Source organism: Amblyomma maculatum, chromosome 8, assembly GCF_055883805.1.
Source record: "Amblyomma maculatum isolate TAMU_Amacu chromosome 8, ASM5588380v1, whole genome shotgun sequence".
Taxonomy (NCBI): domain Eukaryota; kingdom Metazoa; phylum Arthropoda; class Arachnida; order Ixodida; family Ixodidae; genus Amblyomma; species Amblyomma maculatum.
The window spans coordinates 87,427,765-87,453,344 of NC_139351.1; the positions used below are offsets into that span (position 1 = coordinate 87,427,765).

The 25,580-nt window shown below is 43.4% G+C and overlaps 1 protein-coding gene across 9 annotated transcripts in view; it reads right to left on the minus strand.

Moving 5' to 3' along the window:
- The window catches only part of LOC146181709 (inaD-like protein), a 1,346,554-nt gene that overhangs the window by 725,997 nt on the left and 594,977 nt on the right, over positions 1-25,580 (minus strand). Inside the window, exons 6-7 of one of the 9 annotated variants that reach the window (XM_084576718.1) lie at positions 3,861-3,978; positions 3,264-3,300 (exon numbers count right to left, since the gene is read on the minus strand). The exons of the other annotated variants lie outside the window; for them this stretch is intronic. The gene's annotated coding sequence lies outside the window, so the exon portion shown is untranslated. The remainder of the gene's footprint in view (positions 1-3,263; positions 3,301-3,860; positions 3,979-25,580) is intronic. 9 annotated transcript variants of the gene reach the window in all.

Here is a 25,580-nt window from a genome sequence, read left to right on the forward strand (position 1 = left end):
AGCACCGCTACTTGATAATGCAGTGGACAACGCAAAGCAGCGAGGATAATGGATGGCAAAAGCTGGATGTGCTGAGGCCTGCTCGGCGTGGGCACGCCAATTAATCCGCGCCTATGGCAATCAATGGGTAATTAGGCCGATGTCTCTGCACCACTGATTCAATAACTCCGAGAGAAAAAAACGTCCCGGGTACTCGATGGGTCTAAGCCGAATAGTTATGGAATTGATGGAATGAGGCAGGGGGCCGACGTCGTTACTTTCGTTTCCGTCGCTGTAACAATGTGGTGGAACTTCGGAAATTACTAGCGTTGTCATCATCATCATTATTATCAGCCCACTGCAAAACGAAGGCCTCTCCATAGTCCTACAATTAACTCAGTCTTCAGCTAGCCGAATCCACTCGACCGCAGAAAACTTCTTACCCCCATCTGCCCATCCAACTTTTTGCCGCCCTCTTCTACGCTTTCCTTCCCTTGGAAATTAATTTGTTACATTCCCCAATTGAAAGTCATTAACTCAAGCTATTTTTCCGACCCACTCTGCATGATTCCTATCGCTTAACGTCACACCTACACTTTATCGTTCCATAGCCCTCTGCGCTGTCCTCAACTATCCTCAACTTAAGTAGAACTCTTTTCGTTAGCCTCTAGGTCTCGGCCCCATAGGTGAGTGCAGGTACGATATAACGATTATATATTTTCCTCTTGAGTGATACTGGAAATCTGGTAGTACTTGGTAGTACTTGGTAGTATTTTATCTTGTAGTACTTGCCAAAAGCGCTCCATGTTAATCACATTCTTTGCTTATTTTCCTTTCGTGGTCCGGATCTGCGGTCCTAAGCAGACATATCTGCCTACTTGTGCTACTAGTGCTTCGCTACCTATTGTAAGCTACTGTTCGTTTTCGAGACTGTTCTATATTGCCCTAGCTTTCTGCATATTAGTTTTTAGGCCGTATACTTTCAGTTTTTTTTGTCTAAGTGATAAATCCTACTTTGAAATTCGTCCCATCAGTTACTTAGTAAGGCAATGCCATTACCGAATCGCAGATTACTGAGGTATTCTCTATCAAGCTATATTTAAAAATCCTCCCATTCCAAATCAATGATTACTTCCTCTAAGCAAGCTGCGAATAGTAGTGGAGAGATCGTGTCTTCTTGCCTAACACCTTTCTTTACGGATATTTATTACTTTCTCTATGCCCATAGATGGTTGCTGTGGAGCGACTATAGATATCTACCAGTACTTTCCCATACGACTCATCAACACCCTGATCCGCAATGCTTGTATTACTGCCGAGGTTTGTACTAGACAAGTGCTTGTTCTTTCAAAAAATACCATGTGTAGGTGCCTGTTATAATTTGAACATTTTTCTGTCACATGGGGGGAGCAAGAATATGATCGATAGAGTACTTTTTTCGAAAAACTGCTTTATCCTTTATCAGATTGATGTCTAAGGTTGCCCTAATTATATTCGCGGTTACCTTAGTAAATACCTTGTACGTAACCGTATAGCGTCCCCCTTCTAATGAATAAGGCCAACGTTAGCGTTCTTCCGTGATTGCGGTACCACCGATGTCATCAGGCACTGTGTAAAGAAGCACATGCTGGAAAGGGCACTGTGTTTGTACGTCACATGATAACAGGAAACCCTCAGGGGACATCCAGCCTCTTGTTTACAAAGCTCTCGCACTATTCGAACTGTGATATGTTTACATGTGTGTTAGACGCGAAGACGTGATTAAAGCAAAGGATCACCAGGAGTTAGCGAGTCCTTGCTCAAACTAAGTGTTCGCCAAATGACGCTGGAGGTATTTGCATCCTTACAGTTTACTAAAACGAGAACATCTTTGGCGGAAATCCGCCTCGTTGGGTTGTCGAAACAAAAAGTTGAGAAACAGTATCACCAACCAAAAATATTAAAACCCGACGTTTCTCAAACTTTTGCCACCCTATACTAGTATCCTCGTAAAAGCGAAAATTCTAGACTTAAGCTATATAATCGGCCGTACCTGTAACGAGGGTGCGGGCTGACTTAAGTTCATGGTGACTTCTTGCTGCAACCGGTAGGCTGTACAAGGCGAACCAGCGTAGCTTTTATGACAAATCATTTGATTTCATTTCGCCCCCTGGACTGCATCCGAGCAAGTCAGAGCTTGAAACTGAGATAACGGCGCAAAGTTTGAAAGAGAAAAGAAAAAGGAACAACAATTATGTGTGCGCATATACCCGGAGTTTCATGTAGCCTGATCTAAGAGCCGCGGTAGATCACATCCGCCGATACAATTCTTAGCAATATGACGTATGTGGCTTTTATTCCATGCATAATAAAACACTATAATGGTGTTTAGACACAGTGAAACAAGGCTAAAAAGGTCGCTAGTATATATTCAGAGCACTATAGCGAATTAAGCAGATTGTGTTTGATGTTTAGTGCTGTAACCTTGAAGAAAATAAATTTTCAAAGTCTTGCGCATTCGAAGAGGTGTTCCAATTTGAAATGCTAAAGCGCGCTATCGGTGTGTCCGAATTACACGCTTGTGCACATATTAAAAATGATATGCTCGAGGAGCTCTCGAAAATGTGAGAAAAAACAAACATTATCCTAAAAAAGCTTTCTCGGTGTACTAATATACGAATTAACAAGCTCGAGGAAATGCAGAAATATGCTTATTAAATCCGACACAGCGTTACTAAATCTTTTATCCATCTATTTTCTGCAATCTGTGCTTCACAGCTTAAAAACATAATAAATTTATTTATTGGTGCTGAGTTAAATTGGTACCGAGTATTTTTAGGTGAGAGTCGCCACTCTTGCCTCAATGCATGCTTTATATATCCTGCTCAGTCTATACACCTGTATTGTGAGCTGAACGCGAATGCAAGGAGCAATTAGGGTCATCGCGTTATAGCTAAAATAACAATTCATATTTTTTCCTACCGCCTTTTTACCCTAGTTTTTACCTCACAGCTTATTCTGTAATTGCAGCACTCCAGATGAACAGCTTCTATTTTGAATTGTCGTTGGATGAATAGACTGTTGCACGATTGTGCAGAGGCTCCCCAGAATAATGCCGATAAAAGGATAATTAAGCGTGGTGTTGGCAATTGACGACTTATCAAGTCCCGCAATATAAAACAGACGCGTCCATGCCCGTCATATATACTGTATACGTCGTTAAGTGTTTGAAACAGAATTTATATTTCTAGATTTCAGAATCTGCAGCACTTAAGCATTCCCAAAAACGGCTTGAAAAAACATACGGTTCTCTTCTCGCCGTCTTGATGTTCAACAAGTTCCCTACCAATAAAAAAAGAAAAAGAGAGGTAGAGGAAATTAACAGGAGCTAAGTGACTTCAATTAAAGCAAGGGAAATAAATTAGGAGAATTCCTATTGCCAGGACCACACGGGAAAGCTGCTGAATGAGCTGGCCTCAGGTTAGCGAAGCGCCGCAGAAATTCGGGTGTTATGAGGCGAAAATAAAGAAGGCGAAGGGCAGGCCGAGCATGCGAATCGATGTGTAGAACTAAATTACTAAATTTCTTTCATGGTATATTTTATGCTTACTTTGGCAGCAGCCATTTCCGCTAGCTTGGGCTACGGAAAATGGTTGGTGCGAACTCCAGCGCTGAAAAACCTTAGTAAGTTGCACACAAACGTATACCAGCTCGCTGCCCAACTTATTGCGAGGTATTCGCTTGGTAGAAGCTTCGCTAACCACGTTGCATTCCGCACCTACAATACACACTTTCGGAGAACCGCATGTGTGGAAAGATGTTTGCGGTAGGAACAACAGTAGTATACTAACAACAGCAAAAAAGTATGGATGTCGTTTTCAAGTTCAGGGGAAGAAACTTACCACTTCGGCAGCATAATAGTATGCTGGCACGTCAGCATGCCTGCTACACCGTGGTAAACCTCCCTGCAGAGCAACAGTTTCCCTTTCCCTTTCTGCTTCCTTGTTTGCTCCGGTAACACTAAATGTAGCAGAAAAGACAATAAGCGAGGGGATAACGAATGAGCTCTTTTTGTGGTACACCACCTTAGTGCTCGGCCTAGTTTGGGGGGAACGTAGTGTTTCCACATAGCGTGCTTCATGTTTTCCGCGCCCGATGATGGAGTGCACCTGCAGTGCCAGAGTTTGTCTTTGCTCGTCCCGGTTTCTGTGCGTAGACAGCTACACTGCCGGTTGGAGCCGGGGAGTTCGGCTGAGGGCTTTGCTGTGTACTTTTTTGTATCGATGTCTTTTGTTCCTTTCATGTGCTGGCCTAATGGCTTTGACGGGAACGGTCGATCCGACAGGGTGCTATGGCGGTTTCGTGTACTCTGATTTCCGCTTCGTGTTATTTTTTTTTTTCGTGGCGCTTTCTTATGTGATTCGATGCGGTTTTCCATCGGTGATGGTGTACATAAGGCACGAATAAGTAAAACGACAGTTTTTTCTGGATACTGATAAAGAGATTTAGTGGGTTATCGCAAGACAGTTCGTTGAAATTTCTCGCCTGCACCCTCAAGCCATGTCAGTCCTTCCACACTGCAAGCGAAATGCATAAGAAATACCATATTTCGCTTCTTTCCTTCTTAAAAACGAATTTAAATAAGGCGAAAAGAAGTGGCGTCCGTATGCTGTGCAATGTCAGCGCACGTCAAAGACCCCCAGGTGGTCGAAATTACTCGGTAGCCCTCCACTATGGCTCCCCTTTTTATCTTTCCACTTTCATTCCCACCTTCATCCCTTCCCTTACGGCGCGGTTGAGGTGTCCACAGACACAAGTGTGACAGATAATGCTCATTTCCCTTCTTGTGAACCTATTATTATTATTATTATTATTATTATTATTACTATTATTATTATTATTATTAATTTTTATTATGCATTAGTTTTCAATGCATACAACGGCGTGTCTTTTGACGATCGGCTCGCAGTAGCATTTTTAAATAGAAGCTAACGTTTTCCTCAGCGCATTCATGTAACAGCAGTAGCGGCATATTTCAGATAAGGATATACAAAACACTGAAAGAAACATTTTATGAGGAAAAAAAAAGGACGCAGTAATTTTCATTTCTCTGTCAGCATGAACAGTGTCGTTGCATAAAGGAAAGGAGAGAGAGAGAGTGATGGAATGGAGAGAGAAATACCAGCATACCAGAACTCTCGCAATTTATTTTGACGACCTCGGTCGCACTGACATGATCCTACATCGCAAAGCGCACGGCCTAATTTTTGTGCTTCTTTCAATTGTCCCTGGCATTTTTGTCATCAAAAGCATTGAGAAATAGCTATAAGAGCTACAAGAGAGGTGTACTTTGTGATGGTGACCGCGTGTTAGCGTTTGAATATATCTTAGGAACGGTGGCAGAGCATCAGCACATTCCTGTGAAATCTTTTCCTAGATGTGGCACTGGGCAATGCAGTTTCAGCTAGTGGGAAAATGAAACGCTCTTGTTCCTAAATAGCTGTGGCTTCTGAAGAATTTCACAAAGCCAGTGATATTTCAGACGTCAGGTGGCACGGTCGACTGAAATGTCAAGGCACGAAATGCCACTTATAGCATCACATCGATTCTCCATGTTATATACCGGATGAGCGGTACACGTCTTCCTGCTGCCGCTATGATTGAAGTTATAATTTGGCCTTGGCGCTGTAATTGCGCAAACAGCAAATTAGACAGGGGCAACATATTCCCGCGAACCATTCAAATCTTTATTTGTTGTTGGCTCTGACGCATAAAAATCGGAGCCTACTGTGTGTCCTCTAAATGCAACCATATATTTAAAAAATTGCCCACGATTACGTTACTTCCTAATGCGAAATTTGAGCGCATCTCATCAGCTGTTTCACCTTTTCGATAGATTGGGGCAACAAGTTCGAGCAAGACACGTATGCACAATTACAGAACTTTTTTTAATTTTTCACATGTATTTCATGAAGAAACACTGCACTAACAGTTCTTAGCTGTAATGAAAGAAGCTTTGTGGTAGAAGAAATTAAGAGAGCAATTGAGTTATCGGAAAGTTGCGGGAAGTCGCGTGTGGGCCCATAGGAACGTTGCGCGACGAACAGGTAGCAGCGACTGACTGATGCCGCTGGCGCCGCTAGTGAGTGCAGCGAATGAGAACGGGATTCAAGTACTCTGGGGCAATGAAAGTTCCTCAGAACTGCTGATGCTGTATTGCCTACACAGCAGTCACTTTAGCTTCAGTAAAATTAGTAATATAGTTCACACTGCCAGAGCTAACTATATAAATATTGGCTCCAGAAAAAACACCGATAATTGAAAATTTATAGCTTGCCTTGAAAAATAGCAAGAATCGGCACAAACGTCCGCAACAACGTAGAATTTACGAACACTTTTTTTTTTTTTTGGTGTATCCCCGTATGAAAATGCGCAAAATAAAAATTTAAAACAGTACGTTCCCATATGTGTCGCCTGAGAAAACGATACGCTTTTGTATAGGAAGACTGATACAAGCTCTGCGTTCCAGTTGGCGCAGAACATGAATCAACTGAATTTTTCCTCCGACAGCGCGTCTCTGTCTTCGAGAAATGAGTGAGTGAGTGAGACTTTATTTACACCGACATGGGCCTCGGGGCAGGGGCTTGGCCAGGTGGAGGGTCTCCTTGCCGGATCTCCTGCGCCGTGGCCGCAGAGAGGGCCTTGGAGTAAGCCTCCTCCGCCAGGCGTAGGACGTTCTTTTGTTCGTCCACATTTGGGCTGCCGATGTAGAGAGACGTTTGTCCTTAATTTTTCGCCAAGCCCTGCATTCTGAGGGTATTGGGGACCTATCTGATGGTGGATGGATCCTTCTGTTTGGTCTGGGAGCCTCGGAGAGCTCCTTGTAGATGATGGGGGGCGGGGGGTGGGGGGGTTGTCTCTGTGTATCGGGGTCTCTATGGCCGCTCGGGTGTGTGCATCTCGGGCGAGGCGATGGGCAGCCTCATTGCCTGGTAGACCCTCGTGAGCTGGAGCCCAGATGACTGAAGCCTCCCGGTTTAGCGGGTGCTTTGTCCGTAGACTGGCCGCCTGCTTGGAAATGAGGCCTTTGCAGAAGTCTTCCGAGAAATTCTTCTGTAAAGTTGTGTATTTTGGGTGCGCGTGAAAAAAAAAAAAGGTACGGTAAAGGTCACCACGTTGTGAACGTTTCTGTTTACTGTTATTTCTTTTGCTCTGCACCTTTCGAACCAGCGTTGTTTCTCAAAGCTGTTATTCGAAAAGTATTCTACGTAGATAAGAAACCTTAGTAACCAATTTTGTGGTACTAAAAAAAACGTTGGACGTCAGTCCAAACTTATTTCAACAGCACTGGCCTAATTTCAGTGGTTACGTCATTTCCCATATAACTGTTATATTTATTTTACCTCTGTTACATTACATTTTAAAATATGACTGTTTAATTCTTTTAATTTAAAACTATTATTTATTAGTACACTTGTTGTTGTTGTTGTTGTGGCTGTACGAAGAAGTAAAAGAAAATGCACGGGCCTGCCACTGGCTCTGTAGCTGAGCCACCTCCGCTGCCTCGTGCAGACAGAAGAGAAAATAGAGAAGAGAAGAAAGAGGGAGAGAAAGACGTGTGCCGCAACAACAGCCATCGTCCACCACCGAAGCGGTGGCGGGTGCAATGACGGCCTACAAAAGATAAAAATTCGGTGGCAGGATAGCCCCCTCCGCAAGCGGCGGTCCCAGCCTCATCAGGGGAGTGCCTGCACTTGTTTCGTTGACCTCCTGGATATTATTGTGAATAATTCTACTTCAATTCACATTACGACTTGAGTATTTAAAAGTATTTTCCTTAATAACTTTGTTCGAGATTTCCTTGTGTAGCGTGTAGTCGACACTCCAGTTGTGATTTTCTTTTTCTCACTGCGTATTGCCCTCTAGATCTTATTTGTTAAGGGTTTGCACTTTAAGAAGGGTTGCCTCGCAATTTGAGCGACAAGGATGACACACACTTATAAAGCTAACACTTCAACCTAAATTGCAAATTACGAGCGCTGCGACGGAGAACAACAACGAGAGAGTAATGACCTAAAGGATGGCCAAGCAGCTCTGTTTGCTTTTCTGAAGGTTCGTAAGCTGTAAGTTGCTTGTTCATGTTCTTCGTGGCTGCTAGCTAAAAAACTAAAATGCGCACCGTTGATTCTATAAAGTTCACAATTGTGAAGCTACTGGATAATTCGCTACGTTTGCCTCAGCCTGGCGGTCAAAATTCCTATATTCATTTATCCGCACTCAGTGCTTCCTGAAGCATGGTGGGCACCCGGCATTCGGAAATTCATTTTGTCGCTCTCTTATCGGGCCTAGATGACTGCCAAAACAATCCGTGTGGCTGTGCCATTGTTTCCAAGAGAAAGCCCGTAAGATACAACTCTTGGTTCGTTGTTAAAGCTTTGTTGTACTCGAAACCCTCGAGGTCAAGTTTCAGGCGAGTGTTTTGTAACCGCTGAATTCCTTTGCTTTCTTTTAGTTGGAGCCTTCGGTGTATTGTCCCTGGCAATGAAGCTGCGCACCTGCTGGCCCGAGATCTCTACCACCGGGCAGCGGTAGAACAGCCCGAATGCAAGGGAAGAAAAGATTGCGCTATGACATACAATGAGATCACAGAATCTTACAAATTAGATCGAAAAATATACCCTCCCCCAGATCGGTCTCTCACCAACAATGAAGCACGCATCTGGAGGCGATTACAAGCCGATAACTACATCTGCCCTGTCTGGGTTTTCTTAACACAGACCGGGGAGGAAGAAGATTCTAAATGTGAAATTGCGGACAAAAGGGCACGCTAGATCATATAATATGGCAATGCGCCGATTGCCCAGGCGCTGGCATTAACAATGATAGTAGAGAAGCCCGGAACGGAGATCCCACCGTTTAGCGGCGCGCAACCCGCCTGGCGGCTGAGGCCGTGAAGAGGGCTTGTAACCTCACCTGACCTCAGCCTGCGGGACCCTCCTGACCCGCCCCCCGGCCTGCGTGCCAGGGGCGGGAGATGAAGGGCTCCTTTTCGGTGGAAATAAAGTTTTCATTCATTCATTCATTCATTCATTCATTCATTCATTCATTCATTCATTCATTCATTCATTCATTCATTCATTCATTCGACTTCTGTTTCGCACTTGCCTTTTTAACGAGGGGACAAAAGGGGTTCTTAGGCTAACGTGATTCACCCAGGGCGAGAAGCTGCCCTGAGTCTCCTGTGATTGAAGCAACTAACGAGCCGAGATTTAGCATATGGCCTTATATTCTTTTCTTTCAGGCGCTGAACGTGGACGCAGCACGAACGCCTTAAAAATCCTGCGCTTTCCTTTGTAACTAAAAGTAAAATATGAACATAATGTAACCGATTGATTATACAAACAATAGTTAATTTGCTCTGCCTAAGTCGATCAAACATTCGGTCGTAAGTTCAGAAAGTTTGGTCTGCTTTTTCACAATGATAGACGCTGCCTGTCGCGTTGGCAATGATAGTGGCTGCCTGTCGCAAGACACAAGTTAGTAATAAACCCACGGGACCACGATATAAGCCATTAGTTGAATTATTATGCCTGATCTCACCTAATAATAATAATAATTGCTTCACAGGAAGGGAAAGGCGCAGTATCTGTCACACTTGCTCTGCGGACACCTGCCATTCAGTCTCCCGCACAGAGAGGTAGCTACTTTGAGTGTGCACCTGTCCCCGGTCACGGAGAGTACAACCAGTACTCCCCAGATGGGGCTGGGAAAGGTCGGTCACCGCCGCTTGCGGCGGGGGCCAGCCTGCCAAAGAATGTTTATCTGTTGTAGGACGCCATTGCACCCGCCACCGTTTCGATGGTGGACGACGGCTGTTGTTGCAGCGCGCGTCTTTCTCTCCATCTTCCTTTTCTTTCTTCTCTATTTTGTCTTCTGTCTGCACGAGGCAGCGGAGGTGAGCTACAGAGCCAGTACAGGCCCGCGCATTTTCTTTTCCTTCTTCCTATAGCCACAACAAGAACAACGGTCAAGGCGATTACCAAACTAGTAGAACCGCGGACGCAGGATAGAGGCTCAATGGCTGCTCTATTGTTACAAAATGTTTTGGTTTGGTTTGTGTGGTCCCAAAGCGTCTCAGGCTATGAGACGCCGCAGCGGAGGACTCCGGAAATTTCGACCCCCTGGGGTTCTTTAACGTGCACTGACATCGCACAGGACACGGGCGCCTTGCTTTTCAAAAGTGCATGCTTGATGCCTATTTTGTAAAATATCACGGTTGAATTTAACGCAATTATGAATTTACACCGAAAAGTAGCGTTTCGTGCTATTTTTCCAAATGCGCATGCTTACTACTTCGCTGATATACAGTTGGTTTTGGGTAAGTTTTCCGGGCCTAACTTACCAGAACGACTCAGGCTATGAGAGATGCCGTAGTGGAGGGCTCCGGAAATTTGAAGCACCTGTGGTTTTTTAAGTAACCCTTGCTTTTCTCCTCCACCGAAAAACGGCCGCCACGGTCTGAACTCGATCGCGCTTTCACGTGTTCAGTAGTTGAGCGCTACAACTCCTAAGCCACCGCGGAGGGATTGTGATCTGTAGTGGGTGAAGTTTCTCTAATAGTTGGTACCTGGAAATAGGTTCGCGGCTAGCCACTCACTGATGACTAACATGGAAATGCTGAATCACCCCTCCAATAAGTTTGGAAAAAAAAATGGAATGGATTTTGTAATAAATTGTGGTCGACAGCTGCTAAGGACCATCCTAGTAGGTCTATTAAGTTATTATTGTGCAGCTTGAAACGGTGTTTTTTTTAGCTTTTTGACTTATAAACCTCCTTCTTCCCTTGATCCGTATGCGGTCGTCTTCAACCGTTGCGTTGCTAGTCGTGTTGAATATATTAATTGGTTCACAGGAAAGGAAAGGCGCAGTATCTGTCACACTTGCTCTGTGGACACCGAACCACGCCGTAAGGAAAGGGAGGAAGGTGTAAGTGAAAGTGGAAAGAGAGAAGGGGGAAAATTTGATCACCTGGATATTTTTAACGTGCGCTGACATCGCACAGCACACGGACGCCTCTTCGTTTCGCCTGCATCGAAATGCAGCCGCCGTGGTCGGGTTCGAACCCGGGAATTCCGGACAGTAGTCGGGCGTCTTACCACTGCAACACCCCGGCGGGGCTACGCAAATCTGCCGTAACTGTTTTTTGTATTTCCTGATCAATAATGAAGAACTAAAGCTAATGAGTTCCTACATGATGATTATCGTTTACCTCTACCTCACGCGTAGATTGGCTTTCCCCCCTTCTTCCACCGTTTGACGCTGTTCGCCAACATAGCGCGAAGATCGTGTCATGCCTGGAGCATGAAGACTACGAACTTGCCAATCACTGCCTTGGGGAGTAATTTTTCTTATTTATAATTAAGCTTTATAGTAAAGTGGGGAAGACTGCTTTCAAAATTCTGGTTGCTCTAAAAAAAATAAATTGGTTCACAGGAAGGGAAAGGCGCAGTAACTCTAAGAATTATTTTTCGTACTATCGATAGCCTTTTCTTGGTGTACACACATATCCTCCACCAACTCCGTTTTCAAAAATTGGATGACGCTTAAGCTTCGCCTTCAAGAGTGGAACGCGATAGCGTTATTGCACCTCGTTCGCACCGCCCACTCATTCGCTCGGTCTGCTCTTAAGTCACATAGCGTTCGGCGCGGCAATAATAATAATAACAATAATAATAATTGGTTCACTGGAAGGGGAAGGCGCTGTAACTGTCTCGCTCTTTTTTCGGCGCGGCAACGAAACGTGCGCCTGAGCAAGCGGAACGAGCCAAAGAACTCGGTGTCTCGGAGGGAGAAAGCCGGGCAGCGACGCGCCATGAAGGCGGACGCGATCATGGGGCTGACGCCTTGTTGGGATCGTCCTCTATCTCGCCTGGGAGCACCACGCAGAAGCATGATTCCTCGGAAGCAGCTCGGCACACATCGCAGGGGACGCTTTCCCAGCAGAAGCGCTACGGCGCAGCGTTCACGTCAGAGGCGTCCGGCATCAGACGCTGCCCCTAGCAATCGCGCTGTGAGCGGAAAGAGGAGCCTCGTCGCCTAAACACCACTGTTCGAGTGACGCACGCTGGATGTTGGAAGGGGAGAGAGCGAGAAAACTTATTAAACGCAAGGGTATTGGGTCATCCTCGCACCGGTACCCGCGCGGCCCGAAGGGGAGAAGCCGGTGAGTGAAGATAGGGATCTAAAGAAAGGAAAGACGCTTGATTCTACAACCCGTGAGGGTGCACGGCGTCAGGGGCGAGTGGCGCGCCACGTGTCGGGGCAGCGCCGCACATTGCGAGGAGGGGTTCTTCTGTATTTGCCGCAAGATGGCTCTGCATGTGCGCAGAGCGCAGAAGAAATGTAGCTGAAACGTACTTCGCTACTCGTGTAACTGCGACTTCCGTAACATGCTCATATTTACCGATATACACCGCAGTATAACGTTCTACGGCACGTTTCTAAGGCAACACCGCATTCACTAGAAGCGCTTTTGTACCGCTTTCAAGCATCGAACTCGCGGCTGAGTGGTATTTTTACGCCCGGTGCAACAGTCATGTTTTAACTCGTTTGAGCGGGCGTAACAACATTCTTTTTTAAGTTGCATACAGGAACCCTCCCTGTCAAAACATCGATGGAAGAAAAGGACCTTTTTGTACCTTGGGGCTCAAACTGTCTACTATGTAGGAAACCTAAAACAGTTGAGCACGTGTTCCTGGATTGTTGGGATGCGGTGTTTTACTGGGATGTGTTACAAAGGACACTTAAAAAAGACCTGCCATTGACGCCACGTGGAACTCGGTACTTGACAGCTATTAATGATGATTTTCAGTATGACCTCATCATGCTATTGGGCCTTCAAAGTATTTGGAGGAGTAGGATGGCTTATAGACACTGTGATGTCGATGCAGAATCTGTATGTGATTATTTTGTTGAACAAGTGTATAAACTAAAAGAAATTTTGAAGCAGCAAGACACTGCGGTGGAGGTCTTGAGCCTGATGGGCGAACTTGTAATGAAAGTTCATTAGACACGGTTGTCAGCCAAGGGGCATGACAACCACGATCTTTTATTGATGTATTTGTACTTATTCCTGCAATAAAGAAAAAAAAACTCGTTGCTGAGTGGTAGCGTCTCCGTCTCACACTCCGGAGACCCTGGTTCGATTCCCACCCAGCCCATCTTGGAAGTTGCTTTTTATTTATGAAGTGCATGCCAGGATTTATCGCTCACGGCCAACGCCGCCGCCAACAACGGCTTTTCTGCGACACGAGCTCCTTAACGCTACCGCGTTAAAACCTCAAAGTATCGATGTACAGCCCTTGCCGAAGCGTAGATAGGTCCCAGGGGGTCTGTTTCTAAAATGTGTAGTGGTCTAGAATTAGCGGAGGTCGTGCGTATTGCAGAAAATACGGCAAAAATATTCTTACCACCAAGAGGTTCGGAACTTTGGAAACTCATTACAAACCGCACGAAGTGGCTCAGAAGCAGATGCCCTGGACTCTAAACTTGTGACAAAAACTGCTCATAAAGCACATTTATTTTGATCGTGAAGTCAACAGCGATAAATTTTCCTACAAGCTCTGGCGAAAGGTAGTTGAAACATCAAATAGGCCTTCAAATCATCCTAATAACTCAGGATATTATTCAGCAATGAACAGGATGGTTATTTACGTTACTGATAGTTGAAACATAGCCCGTTAAGAATACTTATACTGACAGCAAGCTTTTTGTCGGATACATACACAGCTGACCCTTCCTCATGCCTTTTTTACTATAAGTACACATTCCATCTATAAGTACACATTCCATGACTCGTTTCTATACCTAAACTCATTTAATCTGCTGAGCCGCTTGCCGAACCTTCTAGCGCGCCATTTGCTGCGGTGGTTTCAATTTTTCTTTTATAAAAACGGACAATCTCACGTACTCTAAAAGCAAGCAAGACAATTAAACTGCGCACGAAAGCAGCATGAAACTGGCTCTCTGGAAGCTATATTATTTTACCTTTTGAGTTTCAGCAACTAGTACGATGAGGACAAGGTATATTTTATCAAATGAAATTGTCAAATAATGTGCCTAAACCAAGTTACAGCATAAAATGCTTGGCCAAATTACCCGAGAGTTTACTTATTTCCCCTGGATAAGCAAAGTGATGCATTTTAGCTGCCTGGCTTGATGAGTTAGTGTAAGAGCTGCTGACTGATAACGCGCAAGTCATCGAGACGGAAAAAACAAAGAAGACAGAAGAACCTAGATGTGAAGAACAAACAGAAACTGAACACCACCATCCTAACTTCCCTGTTCCTCAAACAGAGGCCGACGGCAACCTCTTCCGTTCTAATTTTTAAGGAATAACAGCGCGGAGACGAAGGACAAGGAAGAAGACAACACCTGCGATATGTACCAACTAGCTCAACTTTCCGTGTTATTGAATTTCCGTTCTAATAAAGACTTTATTCATTATTACTTCGTAATGCAAACGACAAAGTAGTTATTGAACGCGATTAGTTATGCGGAAGAGGGGCAAGCTAGCACTGGCAGCGTCATACACTGTAATGAAGTGAAGTCAAATTTCTTTTTCCATTCGATAGCTCGCTCAAGAACAGACTAAATGTAACGTCGTATTCATTCTTCGCAACAATTACGACAGCTCTGAAAGGATTCATGCTGGGCTATTTTTTATGCCAAATTATTTTCCGAAACTTGAAATGCTTCCCAAGATTAGGGCGTTAGGACCATTGACGTTTGGTTAAGTCAATGTAGACTGTATTGTCGAGACGTGCGTCCCGTTTACGCCTTGTAGTCATATAGTCCTTCTGTACAAAAACGTTTTTAGAGGAATATAATATTATGTCCAGTCTAATATGTTTCCCAGTGATATGCTTTGATATAACCAGTTTTACATTGGATAATTCTGTGCATAATTCGTGTTTTATGGCTTCATGCATTGTTTTATTTATTTTGTATACATTCTTCTAACGGCGTGGCTAGGCTTATATCAAGTGTCGATACACCTCTGACTACTGTCCCTCGGTTTTCGCTGCTTTGCAATGGAAACAAAAGTGAAAAGTAATGAGGCAGCTCCATATTTTGAATAAAGGAAGCCAGTACCCAACAAAGTTTTCTAAATAACTATATTTAGAATGAAACGCAGTTAACCTACTTATTTCTCAGTGAACAACGCCACAGATAATAGGCGTAAGAACCGTCCCTTCCAGTTTCCTCCATTCGAGGGGCTGTTAGTTTTCTTCATATTTATGTCTTCAGTAGCCCCTCATTCTCCTACCGTGATTTTCTGCTTAGAATACATTGTATGTTTTGTATAAGTTGTCATAGTGTTCATGTTGCAAGAATACGTGAGGATGAATAATTCAATGCCATCGATGCCACGTGCTGTTCTGCATAGTGTAGAACGTAGATGACTGCGTCGACGTAACCAATTCACGGCTGAACCACTAAGGAAAAGAAGGAAATTTCCTAGACAAAGATTTCATGGGTGAACAATACTAGGCATAAGGATTTAAACCTTGCAACATGCATTTGTAATTAAATCGCCTTATTCGTTAATTCGCAGCAAGCGGCTTTTAAGTGCGTGTAAAGGAATATTTTTGTTCCTTCAACTACATACATTGCTCAAGGGATTGTTTAGAGTCAACACCGCTTTTTTTTTTTTTTTGGCTGCAAATTACTCCTGTACATGCCTTCACATCACGCCGCACAAATGCCCTAAATTTTTTATTCTACGCAAAACAGAGAGCCTTTTGTAAGGCCTGTTGATGTGTATGTATTCGTATAGTAGTTGCTACCGCATACAAAAAAAGAAAAGAAAAGGGAGCAACAAATAAAACGCCGTATGATCCAAGCGAACGCCGGTATGAAATAAAAAAAGGAGGGGGGGGGGGTTATTTTCATATTCGAATCCGTCAATTTCAGGATTGAGTATTTCCTTGGTGAATCAGTCGCTTCCGCAATATTTTTGCGCCTAGAAATTTGCCTGTAAGTGAAAATCACGGATATGAACGGTTGGCGCCAGGCCGATCAATTTTTCATCGAAGCTGGACAATCAGTTCCGCACATAACGTTCGCCTAAAATCCGACATACAAAAAGAAACTCCTTGTAATAAAGTGCTTAAACCTCTTCCGACATTACTTAACCGCAAAATGGTAGCGATAAATTGAGCGGATTGCGTTTGGACAAGTTGCAATGTATAGTCACGGGGTTAAAACTCTTCACGTGACAACTAAAAAAAAAAGCTGGTGCCCCCCCCCCCCCCCCCCCCTCCCCCGATACAAGTTTTAAAAAAAACAACGCCGACAAATTCATTCTCAAGGCCTAATAACCAGTTTCTTTCAAACCTCTCACACATTAACACTATCATTATAGGATTCATTGCAAAACGAGAGAAAGAAGAGGTCTACACGGCATGAAAGAGGCACTGAACTAGGGTAGCGCCCAGACGAAGACTATAGTCCGCCTGTCGAAACGTTGAATTGACTTGGGAATTGAGGCTCCCCTCTCTACCTTTGTTTTTATGCAAAACAGGCCTGGTTTAACGAGTACTTGTGCTCGCGTTTTTAACCTTAAACATCGTAGTTGCGTAATCCGGTACCTATAACGAGTTTAATATGGGTTACAAGCTTGCGTAGTTACCCATAGCTGAAAAGGCAATCCTTAATTATGTTCATGTTTTGACCGAAATTTAATGCTGTCTTCGAGAGTCCCGTCGAAGTAATACAATAGGCCTCACAGACGAAGGCAAAAATTACAGTAGAACGGCAGTTTGGCGAATTGGTGATGAATTTTCTAACAAAACAGCGCGAAGACACGGGACGAAGAACGAGGAAAAGATACACGCGGCGCTTAAGTTGCGACTGTGTTTATTGAAAAAGAAAAAAGAAACACTGTCTTATTAAGGCAAACGTGAAGCATGTGCGAATGCGCTCTATCAGAAATGCTCTTGTCACGTAATTAAAAGGAGTCATATCCGCACGTGCGATCATCGTCGTTGACCACTGTTTAACATGTCCATTTCCTTATGAGACAAGACAACTAACTCCTGTCTGACACAACGATTTCCTTTCCTCACGATATGGCATACCTCAGCTACTTTCCTTGTGGCACGATCACTATGAACAAAGAGGACATCGGTGTCGACGAGGAACCGGGTGCATTGAAACTATAAACAATGCTTAGCTAAATTTGCTTTCGATGCGCCAAAATTCTTTAGGTAAATAAGGTTCAACAAATTTAGCTATTAAGGGGCGTTAGCCGGAGAATTTTAGCCTGCGGTGCCCGCCGGCACCCGCTCGTCTGCTCTCGTCGACCGCTGGAGGAGCCGCGCCAAACTCTTCTCGAACCCCGATCATAATGCTGTACTAAAGGGCGGGTATGCTACTTGTTATTGAGGTTTACCGGAAAGACGAGAATTAGGAGTAGGACGCCTGATCAATAAGCGTATAGCTGTTAACGTAATAAGTGCTGGAATCCTATATTATAATGAGAAAGTGGCAGGCATTGTAATTGAGCCTAATAAGAGAGTACAAACTAAAGGGTATACAGTCGTACGGCCCTATATTTAGTGATGGTTACTAGGCAGTCTAGGGCACCGTAACGAAGGTGCAGTATTCGCAATAGGAAAGTAAAAATACAGTATACGGTACTTATGGGTACATCGATGCTAAGGTAGGCAAAAAGCAGGTTGGAGACTAGGCTCTCTGTGGCACTGGCTTTAGGAATTGCAGGAGGAAGTTATAAATCGAGTTCGCAGGGCGCAGTAACTTACGAATCGTGAATACTTTCTTGAACAAACGGAAAAACCGGAGCAAGACATGGAAAAGCCCCAATGGGGAGGTCGAAAATGGATGTAACCCAATACTGGCTCCTTTCCTGGCATTGTGCAGAGTGTAGAGGTAATTGGGAAGGTGCGATGCAGTGACCACAGGATGGTACGGTTTCTATTTGGTGTAGATTTAAAGATGGAAGGGAACAAATTAATAAGAAATGTGTCCAACGAATCAGTGGTGTTAGGGAAAGTAGAAGAAGTCAGATTCTCGCTAAGGAGTAGATATCCAGCTTTAATCAAGGAATACGACATTAGTGTAGAAGTAGGGTGGACAGTTGTGCGAGTTGGTACATGGCGCTGTACCACCCACTATGAAAATATTAGTGTAGAACCAAGGAACGACAAATACAGAGGTATCATTACAAAGTGCGTGGTAGAAGTAGGCGATAGAATTGTTAGAGGATACCAAGACATTATCTAAGCAGACAAAATATTACAATAGGAAACTCCAAAGAATGAAAGCCTCCAACCCTGCACACAGAAAGGTAATCATTAGGCGTAATGTCTCCGACATAAGGAAGAGTATATATTGAGAAAATTGACCATACTCTGAAGACAGTCGTAAGCGGTGAAGAGGAATTTGGGCGTAAGCAAATATCAGATACATGCGCTAAGGAGCAATACAGACCATGTTTTTAATAATATGGACGAGATAGTCTAAGTAGACGAGGTGTTTTATACTCACCTATACAGTAACCGCAAGAATCAGGACAGTAATGAGCTTGGCAGTAGGGAATCAGACATTGCTCCAGTAACAAAGCACGAGGCTAAGAAAACGTTAGAAGATATAAAAAAGAGGACAGTAACTGAAGAGGATAACGTAACTATAGATTTGTTGCTCGAAGGTGGGGTGCCGAAAAAACAGGCCACAGCTGTATACTCATGCCTTAAGACATCGACGGTACCGCAATCTGGGAAGAACGCTAACAATGTCTTCACTTGTAAAAAAGGGGGCGCTAATGATTTACTAGAAAAATTACAGACCAATCAGCTTACTAACCAATAGCTACAAAGTATTTACTAAGGTAATCGCTAATACAGTGAAAGGCACCTCAGACTTCAATCAATCTAGTTTTCGGAAAGAATACTGTATCAAAAAAGATGTATCAATATACTATCAATTAGTTTATAGAAAAATGCTCGAAAACCCCTATACAAGCCCCTATACATCGTAATTAATTGGTTTCGAGATCAAATTTGACCCAGTCGAAACCACGGCAGTCATACTGACATTGCGGACGATAGCGGACGTTTCGGTAAAGGCAATGTATATATATGTGTGTGTGTGTGTGTGTGTGTGTGTGTGTGTGTGTGTGTGTGTGTGTGTGTGTGTGTGTGTGTGTGTGTGTGTGTGTGTGTGTGTGTGTGTGTGTGTGTGTGTGTGTGTGTGTGTGTGTGTGTGTGTGTGTGTGTGTGTGTGTGTGTGTGTGTGTGTGTGTGTGTGTGTGTGTGTGTGTGTGTGTGTGTGTGTGTGTGTGTGTGTGTGTGTGTGTGTGTGTGTGTGTGTGTGTGTGTGTGTGTGTGTGTGCGCGCGCGCGCGCACACACGCGCACACACACACACACACACACACACACAGACACACACACACACACACAGACACACACACACACACACACAGACACACACACACACACACACACAGAAGCAAAAATACACGAGCTTAACTCCGTGGCTTAAGACACTTAATCTTCAGAGGCAGAAAATAGAAACAGTCTTTAATCTACGCAAGGCTTGCGGGTAACGCTCGTGGTACCAGACATTGTTCCCACGAGATTTGAAAATGTGACATGAAGATGAACATTTCGGGAACTTGTTTTGACAGTTTTTCTCATTTAATAAATAAGAAAAAATTGAAAAGACAGCCAATGTTATGAGAAAAGCCACTAGCGGGCGACAGCGCAATCACCGAGCGCCAGGGCCCTCGACCAGGAGAGAACATTTCTCGGCCGAGCGCCGCCTGTCCGCAAAGGTTGATGCATGGTTCAAGGAGAGCCGAATTGAAGAAAATAGTTTAAGAAAAGTACTTAACCTATCAAACCTAGGCCAAAGGCGAGGTACGCCAAAAGTTCCGTACTTTGCGCCTCCGTGGGAATAAATGGCAGTGCCGTTATTAGACCACAGAAGAAATATTCGCCTCTCGTGTGTAAGGCTAGCCTTCCACTCTGTCGTCTCTTCTGCGCTCTTTTTATTATGGTATTCCGCATTGTTGGCTACGCTCGCTACTTTGCTTTATTCTATTTCAATGGTAGCGGTGACTAAGAAGGGGAAAAATGTTTCTCGAAGTGTTTAAAAATACATCATCCATGGCCGATGCCGGAATCGGTGAGAGGTGGCGCCAAGGGTACTTGGCTGTTATGCAATTTTCTGCGCTTCATAAAAATTGCCTTTATGGCAAAAAATAACATATTTGCTGTTACGTAGCGGTAACCTATTAGTCCATTCCGAAATGATATTGCTCCTCAGTTCCATTACTTGCTCGCCTCGAGAACAGGAGCAACTTTATGAGCAACATTTCGCTGCCTATTCTTTGGAACCTTAGGCCATTCAAAATAAGTCTACAACAAATTTTGCAACGTTCTACACTTCTCAGAATTAAAGATGGTCTAAAACACTTGTAAATGTTTTTCGTCCTCAGGTCCAACAAAAGAGTTAACGAAAAAGCGCATAGGGTAGAAATTGCACACTGGAACTTTATAAAAAGAATCAGGGTTAACAAAAGGCTACAGCACAAATATTCGCTTAAACTGCTTGTCTACTTGTTGGGTAACTGAGCTTCTTTGGTGCTAGTGAAACATTGTATTTATTTTCGTAAAAAAATATAATAGCTGCTGACATGAGCAACTTTCATACAACCTTTCAAGCCCAAATTATTACAACAAAATCAAGTAACTTAAGCATTCAGAAAGGGAACAAGGTTCGCAGCCTCCTTGACCTATAATCCAACAAATGTTCCTGGCGTATTTTCGAATCTGCTCACATTCGCTTTATTTTATTCTAAAAATTCGTACTTCGTTTTTACCAGACATTACGCTCAAGATATTCATGCGCACGAGCCAAGATAGTCATTAAACGGGACGAGTTGCTCTGAGAAACTGCTATGAAAGAAGATAACTCTGGCCCCATCCTTTTCCATCAAATTGCGCGGCGTAATGAATTCGCTGTGCTGAGCTTCAGCCGATATTCGAGTACGTGACGCGTTGAGAGTCATTACGGCGATCTCTCGTACAAGGATGTACGAGGCGAGAGTCTCATCACGACGGTAATATTCCATCTTGTGCCCCAAACGATGTGTATGAGTCGAGGATTAAGGAATATTTCAGGATGAGGGCTGTAATCCAAGTTCTTTGGAAGTATTTTGGTAAGGGAACTTCATCGTAGTCATTAAATTCAATGTCATGTGGAGGAACTGTCCTTGAAGTCTCATACGTGAAACATGACCATACTGAAAAAAATGTATGAGGCAATAACCTCACATTTTCTCACACAGTCTCATTCACTTCACATAAGAAATCACATACAAGTCGCATATATTTGCATAAGATGTCATAGTTTCTTGTACATACATTATCATAAATTATGTACGCTATTTTATGATACTGATGTGCACTGTATGAGAGTTTATGCGATTAAATGAGATTTTATGAGGTTACTGCCCCGTAGAACTTTTGGTTTTTCAGTAGGGGAATGGTTGAACTGGTATCAGAAATTCTACTATTGCCTTATATAGAGTATGATTTTAAACAGACTTTACATTCAAGCAGAAACGATGCTTCTTTTATAGAGTGCCGCCTTCTATTCGCTAAAACTATCTCTACAATGGAGGATCAATGGGCTAGAAAAACAACATGATGAGTTGCAGGTGAGCCGCCACCAGCCGAGCTCCCAAATAAAATGACTGCGTCGAGAACAATTTATTGAAATATGCTTCGTTTTATGAAATATCCTCTATGTTTGAAATATCTTTTGCTGCACACAATGTGATTTTTATCTTTGATTTCTGTTGTGTGGTTTTAAAAAGAGCGCATAGTACCATGCCCAGGGAGTGATGCTTCATTTTACTCCACTGCAGCCATTTTGGGCCTCATACCGTGGACATAACGGATAGGTTTGGCTCGCATTCCGTTGCAAGGCGGTGTTGCTGCTGGAACACAGAAAAAATTTTTAAAGACCGGGTGAAGTGTATACCTGTATACTAAACCCCCTAGGTGCTCAATCACATTAAAGAACCGGTCTTACCGTTGGACATCATATGTGAACAAGTGCGCACAATATGTTTTTGCAGCTTTCTCTGGGCATATTCCACCTAACGATGATTTCTTTGTTTCGAGTGGCTTGTTTCCCCCCATACTGATACTAAGATGATATTTTCTGCAATATAACGGGTACAAGGAATAATGTTTCGTGAAATCGTTCGCTGTGTAGCACGTTGGGCGCCATTTTTATGCTGATATATTTTAACACCGACTGTTATACCCATTCATTTTGGTGATTTCGAGCGTTCTTTGCCCGTGCCTTTGAAATGATGATAACTGCAAGAATTACTCAACTGTTTCTCTCAAACACTCGCGCTATTTCTATGTTGCTATGCCCATCCATCTGTAACTACATTTTTTATGAAATTTTTCAGTTTCCAACAAACAAAATCACTGCTTCGAAACTACAAAAGCTTAAAGACTGTCTTTCTTCATACCTCTAGCATATTTAGGCGGAAAAATATTCCTTTTTCATTGTTAACAAGACATGTTTTTTGAGTAGTTTATTGATCTGAAGTCTGAAATTGCGGAGAAGCAAAAATAAATGACCAGTCATGAAGCTCTCATAATGCCCTCTTGCACAAAAAAGGCACACAGAAGCGCATAAAAGCCGTAAATACTCTCCACGCATGGCGTAGAGCATTTTATGAATATCTCCAAATACGTAATAAGGTGAATGTTTCGCAATATGAAATTTAGAACCAGAACATAGATATTATGTGTCCGTGGCGGTTCGTTATTGCGAATATTTCACTGTAACTGTACAGGAAGGCGTAATATAATAGGCAAAGAGAGACTAAACTAAGCTTGCAAACAGTTCCTAAGGGAGCGTTAAGGAAAGTTTCATGCGAGGAAGGAAATTCAAGGTTTTTTAAACTTTTACCAGCAGCCTGATGCACTCACGTGCGTCTCGATGTGTAGCTGCACATAGGGGAGTTCGTTCATAACGTTTACGGATAATGATGGCTCTTCACACAAGCGCACAAACAAAGTAATAGGCCGGAATGATGAATCAGCAGTGGCACAAAAAAAACAAATATAGCTCCCCTATCCACACACACACACACACACACACACAAACAAAGAAATTGGGAAAGGCAAAACTTGAGCTCATATTTATACTGTGAGCGTCTTTTGTCCAACATTCCGTTTTCTGGTGTCCTTGCTCTATCACGTACTGTCTCGATAGGATACACGTGCCTGGTATTCAGAATCAGTACCTGGTTATCCTCGACTAAAGATTACCTCTTAAACATACATCGCTTGACCCGAGTTATACTTCATATACTTGCGCAGCCTTTTTACTTTCTCTTAGCTTTCCCTAGTATTCGTTAATTGTCTTCATTTACCTCCATGTGTCAAAATGTGCCCTCTGTCAACGCTAAATCTCAAAGTCCGCAGCACAACTGTTTCGGCCCTGGGACAGAGTTCGTAACCATACGCAATTTTGCCCATACAATTTGCTTCTGAAACTAATCCACAGGTGTATTTTCTTCCATCTTTTTTATTTTTCTATAGTTCGTTCGAGATACGGTCTCCACAAACAAAATCTTTTGCTAGGAGGGCAGCACCGCCACTGAGATAGAGTGCTTTCCACAATAACAAATTGCCTCTAAACGTGAGTTCAAAATTTAGGGCATACATGTTGGTCGAGTATTTTCTTTTTCCGGCCATAAAATATAATTTTCATAAGCCTAAATTAATAGGTTAGGTGTTAGGCTCCCTGGAAGAGAGTCAATATTTGCTCATCTTTACCTCTCGCTGTTCAGGAGGAGCTGCTTCTGTCTGCCACCTTGCTTCTGTCAGTAACGTACATGCATCTTGTGAAGCCATGTGAACAACCAATATATATTGAATTCACCACATGGCTGAGCATGCACCTTATATTCTCCTGAATTTCTTCCCTGTACCTGGTTCAATTTATCTCATAGTGACGATGTCTCGCTTTGCCCGAGGAGAATCGGTAATAGATTTGTAACTTCATGACAACACTGCCACGCCTCAACTGCACTGAGTCGAGTTAAATGAAAACGCGTTCACTGGAAGGGCTGATAACTATTTCGTTAGCGTCGTTAATAACGTCCGCCCGAACGAGTTAGGCTGCGAAGTGGATAATAGATCGAGGCAGCCAAAGGTGCTCGTCCGGAAATACGAAATACAACTTACTTCCGCCGCGCGGCAATAACACGGGAGCCGCTATTCATACGAACTTTGCCATTTCGTTTTGCTAAGCTGGAAACGGAAAGTAATAATACGCTAAAGAATGTCGCGTTTCGTTGCCAGAGGCCATTCTTTAGACGTCACGTGGACTAAATGGTATAGGGATATATGAAGAATCAATACATTGCGGAGCAGATGGCTGTCCTCGCTTATATCATTTTGGTATCGGTGCTTTAGAAGTGGGTGCCTTAAAAGATTGCTCGTCTTGCTTCAATGAGTTATTTACAATGGTTTGCTACAAAGAACATTTAAAAAGACGCAAGTTGTTTCTTTCAATATATACCTTTCTGGGACGCCAGATACCGCCACCAGGTGAGAAAAACATTGAAAGTTGTCAGAGTCTTGTGGTGCGCCAAACGGGCTTTCATCTAATACAAATACTTGCTATGCAGCTATCAGAATATAGGGTAACCCAACCGAAAGCGCACGTATTGTAAAGCATAGGAATATGCCCCCCCTGTCTACGCAGTAAAAGACTGGAAGGTATACATATATACTTTAAAAAATCGGGATTGTCTGTCATGAACGTCTCATAAAAAAAAAATCAAATTTAAAAGTAGAATGCATTAATTCAAAAAATTTCCTGCAAGATGATGAGCGCTGAAAGCGAGTAAGCGTGACAGAGGCAACGTCACGAAATCGCAAGTGTGTCACCAATTCCTAGATATATAAAAGTGCGCCGGACTAGCATATAGTAACACTCACAAAGTGGCGCAGATGAATGTTCGCATGTATTACTCAGTCTTAGGTGCATACGTTGTACATTTTAGCTCCTACAGTAGTGAGCCTTGTTTATCAGCCGCCAATTTCTCCTCAGTAATTGAACAACAGAACGACTGAATAATCAGGGCTGTTGCAGAACGCTAATTCAGCTAGAGGAGAAGCCTAACAGAGGTGCGAGTTCTTCCTAAACGGGTCACAATGAGGGACATAAATAAAATTACAAGGGTTGAAGGCTGCGTTTGCTTGTTAGGCGGCAGAGTTAGCGTCTAGCATTGCTGCCCATCCTCAGGCTCTCTGCAGTACAGTGTGATGCACTTGCAGATAGTAGACATTGTATTCACCTGAATTCCTTCAGCTGCCTTCTTCCAGCCGGAATCCGCTGTTCGGTGAAAACGAAATTGTGGAATACTACGGGAGCATGCCAGACACACTTCGACGTGTTGTGGTAGCCTTATACGATGCAAGGATTGTATATTCTCGCTCCTGAGCTCGACGATAAAATCACACGTATAGGTGTTGAAACGATCGAGTATAGCTG